The sequence below is a fragment of the Chrysochloris asiatica genome, unplaced genomic scaffold (assembly GCF_000296735.1).
Source record: "Chrysochloris asiatica unplaced genomic scaffold, ChrAsi1.0 scaffold00086, whole genome shotgun sequence".
Taxonomy (NCBI): domain Eukaryota; kingdom Metazoa; phylum Chordata; class Mammalia; order Afrosoricida; family Chrysochloridae; genus Chrysochloris; species Chrysochloris asiatica.
Genome location: NW_006408604.1, coordinates 2,591,528 through 2,601,055, shown reverse-complemented (window position 1 = coordinate 2,601,055; position 9,528 = coordinate 2,591,528).

Here is a 9,528-nt window from a genome sequence, read left to right as displayed (position 1 = left end):
CACTGTTAACTGATAGTACATGGAGGGGATTATAATCATTGTAATGAAACAAGGTGTATGATTTGTTGAATGTAAAACTGATGATATGCCCTGTAAAGGTTCACTCAATCCACAATAAAAATCTTTAAAAAAAAAAAAAAAAATGAGAGAGTCGAGCTTGGCAGCATACCAGAATGAGACTCTTTGAACCCAGAATAACCACACTCAGGACATGGGGTGTACGGGTTCTAGACTGAGTGAGCAGAAGTAGGAGGCAAGAAAGGAGTGCTGAACGGGAAGTGAGAAGTGCCAAAGACCATTTGTCTTCCCATATTTCTGATGAACAAAAAGCTATTAAGCAACAGATTTTAGAAAGACTTAGAGAGCTAATATTCTAAGAAACACCTAACTCAGATAATGAATAACACATACCAAGACTTCCAAACCAAGTACTTATTATTAACATGCCACATAGTAGACTTTATAATTTAAGATTTGTGAATGAATGAATGGATGGTTTCTTTTTTCTTTTCTCTTTTTCTTTTTCTTTGATCTTTTCCTTTTAAAACCTACCAACATAGGCAATATTTTTAGTCTGCTAAAAATATTTTTTTTAAATATTCAGAACCATTCAGTAAAAGATGGCCAATTTTTAAAATTGCTTTAGCATTGAAATTATTACAAATGAACCTTTTACAGGAGAGGGTCTAATGAGCTGGTCTCTGGTCACATGCCTCTGACAGAGGCCTGAATAATTTATGTACCATCTTTTCTTTTACTTAAATCACAATTATTGTGGTGTCTTTTTTTTCACAGTTTGCCATTAAACAAAATCTCCTTAATTTGTCTTAAACTCTTTTTCTAATTTCAAGAAGCCCTGGTTGTGTAGTTAAGTGTTGGACTGTTAAAGTGGAAGGTGGTAAGAATACAACCACCACCTCATGAGAAGATGAAGCAGTTGGCTTCTGTTAGATTTACCGCCTTGAGACTCTATGGGGAGTTCTACTCCATCCTATAAGGTTACAAGTCAGAATGAACTTGACAGCAGTGTTTTGGTTTGTTTTGTTTTGTTTTCAAATTTCTGTTTAAAATTCCACATCTCTCTTGGTGTTGCTGTTAGGTGCCATTAAGTTGATACCAACTCACAGCAACCCTATACACAACAGAACTAAACACTGCCTGGTTCTGCACAATCCTCATAATTGTTGTTACACTCGAAGCCATTGTTGCTGCCACTATGCTGATCCATCTCACTGGGGTTGTACTCTGTTTCACTAACCCTCCACTCTACAGAGCATGACTGGTCCTTCCTGATACTTGTCTGGAGTCCAAGAGACAAAATCTCTCCATACTTGCATCTAAGAAGTATGCTGACTAGATTTTTTCCAAGACAGATTTGTCTGTTATTACGGCTCTCCATGGTACTTTCAATATTCTTTTCCAACACCGTATCTCAAATGCATCAATTCTTCCAGGGCTTCCCTTATTCATTGTACAATTTCACAAGCATATGAGGGCATTGAAAATACTATGGCTTGGGTAAATTGTACCTTAGTCCTCAAACTGCTAATTTTGCTCTTGAACACTTTAAAGAGGTCTTTTGCAACAGATGTGTTTAATGAAATGCATCGGTTGATTTCTTGACTGCTGCTTCCATGAGTGTTGATTGTGGATCCAAGCAAAATGAAGTCTTTGGCAATTTCAATCTTTTCTCCATTAATCATGAAGCTGTTTATTGGTCCAGTTGTGAGGATTTTGTTTTCTTTACATTGAGGTGTAGTACTTACTTTGATCTTCATCAGTTCAGTATTTTCAGCCCTCTTCGCTTTCAGCAAACAGGATTGTATCATCTGCATATCTCAGGTTGTTAAAGAGCTTTCCTCTAATCCTAATGCTACTCTTCTTCATATAATCTAGCTTCTCTGATTATTTGCTCAACACACAGATTAAATAAGTATGGTGAAAGAATACAACCCTGGTGCACAACTTTCCTGGTTTTAAAGCATTCAGTATGCCCTTGTTCTGTTTTAATTACTATCTACCGGTCTATGTGCAAATTCCTCATGAGCACAACCAGGTGTTCTGGAATATCCATTCTTCACAATGCTATCCATAGCTTGTCATGATCCTCACTTTCAAAAGTCTTTGCATAGTCAATAAAGCACAAGTAAACATCTTTCTGGTATTCTCTGGTTTCAGACAATATTTATCTTATGTCAGCAATGGTATCTCTAGTTCTAAATGCTCTTCTGAATCCAGCTTTGAGTTTTTGGCAGTTTCCTCTCTATGTACTTGCATGTGATATTAATGATGTTGTTCAATGGTTTCCACATTCTGTTGGGTTTTCTTTCTTTGAAATGGGAACAAACATGGATCTCTTCCAAGCCAGGTATCTTTCATCCAATTTCTTGACAAAAATGAGGGAGTGCCTCCAATGCTGCATCATGTTGTTGAAAGATTTCAATCTGTGTTCCATCAAATCCTGGAGTCTTGTTCTTTGCCCATGCCTTCAGTGCACCTTGGACTTCTTCCTTCAGTGCCATTGGCTCTTGATCATATCCTACCTTTCAAAATAGTTGAACATCAACCATATCTTTGTTTTGGTACAGTGATTTCATGTATACCTTCATCTTCTTTTGATGCTTTCTACATCATTCAATATTTTGCCCATAAAACCCTTCAGTGTAGCGTGTCGAGACTTGACTTTTTTCTATAGTTCTTTCAGTTTGTGAAAAGTTGAATGTGTTTCCCTTTTAGTTTTCTAATTCAGATCTTTGTGCATTTCATTCTAGCACTTTACTTATTTGTCTCGAACTATCCTTTGAAATGTTCTGGTCAGTTCTTTTACTTTCTCATTTCTTCCATTTGCTTTTGCATATCTGTGCTAGAGAGCAAGTTTCAGAGTCACTTCTGACATCTATTTTGGGCTTTGCTTTCTTTACATTCTTTGTAATGACCTTTTTGCCTTCTTTCTTTATGATGGTCTTCATGTCACCCCTCAGTTTTTCTGGCCTTTGGTCATTAAGGTCTAATGCATCAAATCTGCTCTTGAAATGGCCTCTAAATTCAAATTGGATAAGTTCAAAGTCATATTTTGGATCTCATGGAATTGCTTTAATTTTCTTCAGCTTCAGCCTGAATTTGCATATGAGCAATTGATTGTCTGCTCCACAGTCTACCATTGGCTTTGGTTTGGCTTATGGTATGGAGCTTTTCCACCATCTCTTTCTACAGATGCAGTCAAATTGATTCCTGTGTATTCCATATAGTCAGGTTCATGTTTGTAGTTATCTTTTATGTTGTTTAAAAATGGTATTTGCTACGAATAATAAGTCATTCATCTTGCACAAATCTATCAGGCAATATCCAGCATGGTTCCTATCACTAAGGCCATATTTTCCAACTACTGATTATTGCTCTTTGTTTCCAACCTTTGCATTCCAATCACCAGTAATTATCAATACCTCTTGATTACATGTTTGATCAATTTCAGACTGAAGAATTTAGTAGAATTCTTCCATTTCATCATCACTGGATTTAGTGGTTGGCACTAAATTTGAATGATAGTGTATATGTATTAACTGGTCTTCCTTGTAGGCATATGGATATTATCCTTTCACTGACAGCATTGTACTTCATGACAGATCTTGATATGCTATTTTTGTTGATGAATGCAACATCTTCAATTTGTCATTCCCAGCACAGTAAATCCATGTGATTGTCAGATTCAAAATGATCAGTACCAATCCATTTCAGCTCACTAATGCCTACGATATTGATGTCTATGTGTTCCATTTCATTTTTGACAATTTCCAATTTTCCTAGATTCATATTTCATATATTCCATATTCAGATTATTAATGGATGTTAGATTCTACAAATTCAGATTACAGAATCATTCATATTAAGCAATGTTTTCTAAATTTGCCTGATAGAAAATCATTTTGATGGGGGACAGAATATACTTGTTAAAAATACAGATTTCTGGGTCCCACCACATAAAGTGAGCAGTCTAGGAATCTGTATTTTTTAACAAGTACCACAAGTAAGTCTTATAGTTAGATAAATTTAGGAAATACTCCCTACAGCTATAATATTTCCTAAATGCAAAGCCTTCCTTTTTGAAGAAAAGTCTTCTTCCTGTGGGCCTTTGAACTTTTGAACTTTTCTCAGGAATACATCTGTTTTCTTATGAGCACCTCAAATGAAGCAAGTCTCCTTGACTACTTTTCTTTCAAGAGCACTCTCTCTGGCAAAGTCATTCTGCTTAGTTGATTCCAATGTAATCAATCAAACTAAAGCTGCATGAGTTAATTGTTTAAGAAATTAGAAGAAAGAACCCAGTCACAGAGTTAGGTGAACCTAGTTTTAAATCCCATTTAGACAAACCTGGGTATATATTTAGTATAGTTAATGACCACATATCTTGAGCAAGTTTGTTAAAGTCACTTACCCTCAGTTTTGTTCATCTCTGAAGCTGGAGCAAAACATAAGAAAGATATATTTCTGACTCATAGTAAAAATAAGATGCAACATAAAGTACCCACTTATGCTTAGTACGAAGTGTATTTTTATATTTTAAATAACATATTTTTATTTTTAGTAGTATATTTTATATTTTTCATAGTTGCTATGAATGATGAAAAGCATATCTAAATACCATAAAAAAACTTTGCTCAAGTTGAAAGGAAAATCAAGTTGAGGTATCATTCGTCCTAATTATTTGAGTTTCCTATTTGAATGAATGTCAAGGGCCTTTTTTGTTTGTTGGTTAGTTGGTTGGTTTGGGTTTGGGTTTTGAATCTATCTCTCAGTCTGAGTCACCCAAAAATATCTTGCTTCATATTATTACTTTGATTAATTACTTAATCTTATCTACAGAGGCTCCCAGAATTATCCTGGTTTCCCAGAATTAGCAAGGACTCATATTCTCACATATTCTCTTATGGGTGTGTTTATTGTATTTAGCTACTAGAAGTCATTCTCAGCACCATTACAAACTCCTATTTTGCCCACAATGACAACCCTGCAAATGTAATTCAATGCCCATCAAACATCCTGAATAATATCTAATCTGTTCACTCTAAGGATAGGAAAGAATGTTTAATCGTTTGATCATTTGATTTAGATTATCATTAGATCAAACCATGCACATTACCACAGAATAAATTCTGACTTATGAAAACCCCATGTATTACAGTACAGAACTGTTCCACAAAGTTTTCCTGACTACAATAGTTATGGAAGTAGATTGCCAGGTTTGTCTTTTGCAGTGTCACTGGATAGGTTTAAAGCACCAACTTTTTGGTTAGTAGTTGAGCAGAAACCATTTACATCACCCAGGGACCAAATTATCATTATGTTGCTGTTGTTGTTATGTGCCATTGAGTCCAATCGATTTAGAGGACTCTCCAGGTTAATAAGATGACAATATGTTGGTTATAGACCAGCTGTTATTAAGTGCTGTTGAGTTGGTTCCAATTTATAACGACCCCGTATTGGGTTTCTGAGGAATGTCTGGCTAGTGGATTTGAACCACCTACCTGGCTGTTAGCATTCCAGTGCTTATCCTACAGTGCCACACCAGCACTCCAGTTTATTGTTGTAGGGAGTGTTTAATGTTTTTTGTTTTTTGTTTTTAGATATGGCATAAATACTTTGTGTGCTATAACACTTTAATATTCAATGCTCAACTGAAAAATCGGAACTGTTTTCAACCTTGCTGCCAATTTTTAAAGCCCTTTTTGCCTTCAGATTCCTTAATGTCCCAGAGCACATCTGCACTAGAGCTTTGCCATCTCTGAAAGGTGGTCTGAAAATATAACTTAGCATATATGTTATTATATAATTACATATATTTAGATGGAATATTTTACAGAGTGTTTATATAATTATCTTGGTTGCTATGCTCCTTTTCTGTGGATGGTAAAAAGAATAGCAAGTAACATAGAAAAACTTGCTCAAGTAGCAATGCAAAATATTTTGTACTGCCCCTCCAATTAAAAACACAAACAGTATTCAGACTAGAAAAAAAAAAAAAAATCTCCAAGCTCTAAGAGAACTATATGAAAGTATAAAGAAAAATAGAAACCAAAAAAAAATTAATGTTTCTACAAATATAACAGAAGCTTATTTCTAGCCACAACAATAAAAATCTAAAACTCAGAAAATTTTATCTATAACATATCATAAGGACACCTGGTGTGGTGCTATAGGATAAGAACTAAACTGCTAACCATAACGTCAATGGGTCAAACCCACCAGCTGCTTCTCACAAACCCTATACAGGAACCAACCGGATGGTGCTTAACAACAACAGCAACAAAAATACATCATACATATGTAATCAGTTCTGCCTTTCCAATTTAAGCAGGATATTTACAAAACAAAGACAATGTCTACTTTTTTCTTTCTTTTTTTTTTTTTTGCCTACTGCAAATTTCTACACACTAGACTTTCCCTTTCTGAAATTATTCTGTTTTGACTGACATCGGCAGCAGTCATTTCTTTAGCATTGTGCTTAGAAGCACGTTGGGATTTTTGCTGTTGCCACAACTTCCATCTTTAGGTGAGTGTTTCAAACCATGCTGACAGCGAGTATCTAAACACTTTTTTTAGTCACAGTTGGCTAGCTTAATGTCTTGTAGTCAAGGTGGTAGTTTTTATGCCTTACCTCAAAAGGTTGTGTGATAAATGATATGTTCAAACCACATAGCACAAGCACAAATGATAATGCTGCAAGAGTACCCTAAAATTTTAAGATTTGAGTTAAAGGTGGTTGTTGTTAGTAAGTGTCATCAAGTCAATTACAACTCATAGGTTTCCAAGGAGCAGCTTGTGGGTTTCAATCACAGACCTTGTGGTTTGCAGTCCAGTGTTTATTCTATAGCACCATAACAGTAGTCCGAGTTAAAAACTGTTGTTGTTGTTAAGTCCCGTCGAGTCGGATTCCAACCCATAGTGACCCTGTATAGTGTTTCCAAGGAGCAGCTGGTGAACTCAAACCACAAGACTCCCAGTGGACTTTGCAATCCAGTGCATTAATCAACAGCACCACTCCAGTTAAAGATGGACTCTGAGTTAAACATGGTGGTGGTGGTGGTAGTGTGCCATGGAGTTGGATCTGACTCATAGCAACCCTGTACAGGGTTTCTGAGACTGTACATCTTTGCAGGAGCAGAAAGCCTCATCTTTCTCCTGAAGAACAGCTGGTAGTTTTGAACTGCTGACCTTGAGGTTAGCAGCCTGACACATAACTACTATGCTATCGAGTTCCTTCTGATTTAAAGATAGACAAGTTTTAATCAATGTGGTAAACAGAACTGCAATATAGAAAGCAAAAGGTTGAATCAGTCAGTATCCATATGGAATATTCACATATCATTATGTGAAAAAGGCAACTGTAATGTAGGTCAAAACAATAGACACATTACACATCATGGTTAAATTATTTCATTGAGAAATATTATATTCGCTCAAGAAGATAAATGTGGATATTTTCTCTGCGTGCATTTTTCTGCAAAAATTAAACATAGTCATTTCATTTTATTAAACTACCAAAATGATATATACCTCGGCCACAGGAGTTCAGCACCTCACAGCATTGCTTTGACTGAATTATGCTTTAATGAGGCCTTAACTTTCTATAAAATGTTGCTAATAATTAAGAAATGTACCTTTTCATTTGCTGTTTTAAAAATGGATAGGTAATACCTTCCATAATGTCTCCTATAAAGAAATGTCCCTTGGGTAAAATTTATGTAAGAATATGCTGCCAGAAAACATTTTGTGTTTCCTAAGTGAGACTGTTCTTCTTGTTTTTAAATAAGGATACATGTGTAGCTTACTGCATTTCCCCTTCTGCACTGCCTGCCAGGACTCTCACAATAGTTCAATACAGCAGTAAGTAACTTATATAGCATCCTTTTGCATTCTCAATTTTTACGATGTTCTTATTTTCTACTCCTATTATATTTCTTTTCATTAACACTGTAAAAATTACCTTAGATTATTTAGGGGGAAATACTGACTGTCAGGCTGCTAATCTCACGGTCAGCAGTTCGAAACCGCCAGCTGTTCCATGGGAGAAGGATGAGGCTTTCTGCTCCTGTAAAGATTTACAGTCTCAGAAATCCTGTACAGCGTAACTATGAGCCAGAACCAACTTCACAGCACATGACAACAACAAAAACTGGCTATCAGTAAATTATACAAATGAATAATGCCTCAATTATATGGAGTACAGTTATCTGACATTAACGATCTGAAACACCATTAGTAAAAAAATAAATAAAAGAACTTTAAACAGTTTTTAAAAACTTTACACTAAAGATTGCAAATATTGCTTCAGAAGAATGACTCTATCCTTTACTTAAAGCTTATTTGAACTTTATTTAGACACAATTCTATCAGTATGGTTATTGTATTTATTGCTTTTGTCGCTAGGTACCATCAAGTAGGTTCTGACTCATAGCACAACAGAATGAAACACTGCCTGGTACTGTGCCATCTTCACAATTGTATGTCTGAGCCCATTGCGCCTTCCACTGTGTCAATCCATCTCCTTGAAAGTCTTCCTCTATTATTGCTAATCCTTCACTTTACCAAGCAGGATGTCCTTCTCCAGGGAATGGTCCTTACTGATAAAATGTCCAAAATATTAAAGATTAAGTCTCAAAATCCTGCTTCTAAGGAGTCCTGGTATAGCACTACAGGATAAAGCCTTGAACGAAAATGTCAGTTTGAACCCCAACGTCAGCAGTTCAAACCCACCAGCCACTCCTTGAAAACCCTATACAGGGTTGCTATGAGTCAGAACCGACTAGAGGGCACATAACAACAACAAAAAGCATTCTGATTATACTTCTTCCAAAACAGATTTGTTTGTTCTTCTGGTAGTCCTTGGTACTTTCAGTATTCTTCTCTAACACCATAATTGAAATGCATGGATTCCTCTACAGTCTTTCTTATTCATTGTCTATTTTCACATGCATATGAGGCAATTGAAAATACTAGGGCTTGAGTCAGGCATACCATAGTCCTCAAATTGACATTTTTGTTCTTGAATGAATTACTGAGGTCTTGTGCAGCAGATTTGCTTAGTGCAATGGTGGTTGTGTGCTGTTGAGTCAGTTCCAACTCATAGCAAGCCTGTATAGGGTTTCCAAAGTTGTAAGTCTTTATAGGAGCAGAAAGCCTCATCTTTCTCTCATAGAGCAATGGTAGATTTGAACTGCTGACACGGCAATTAGCAGCCCAGATCATAATCCACTCTGCTACCAGTGTTCTTTATTGCCTAACGCAATAGTGGTTTGATTTCTTGACTGCATTGAAGGAATTGGCAAAGAACAAGGCACCAGGAATTGATGGAATAAATATTGAAATCTTTCAAGAAAGTCAGGTGGCACAGGAGGCTCTCACTCATCTCTGCCAAGAAATTTGGAAGACAGCTATCTGGCCGACTGACTGGAAGAGATTCATATTTGTGCCCATTCCAAAGAGAGGTGACCCAAAAGAATGCGGAAATCATCAGACAATCTCTTTGATATC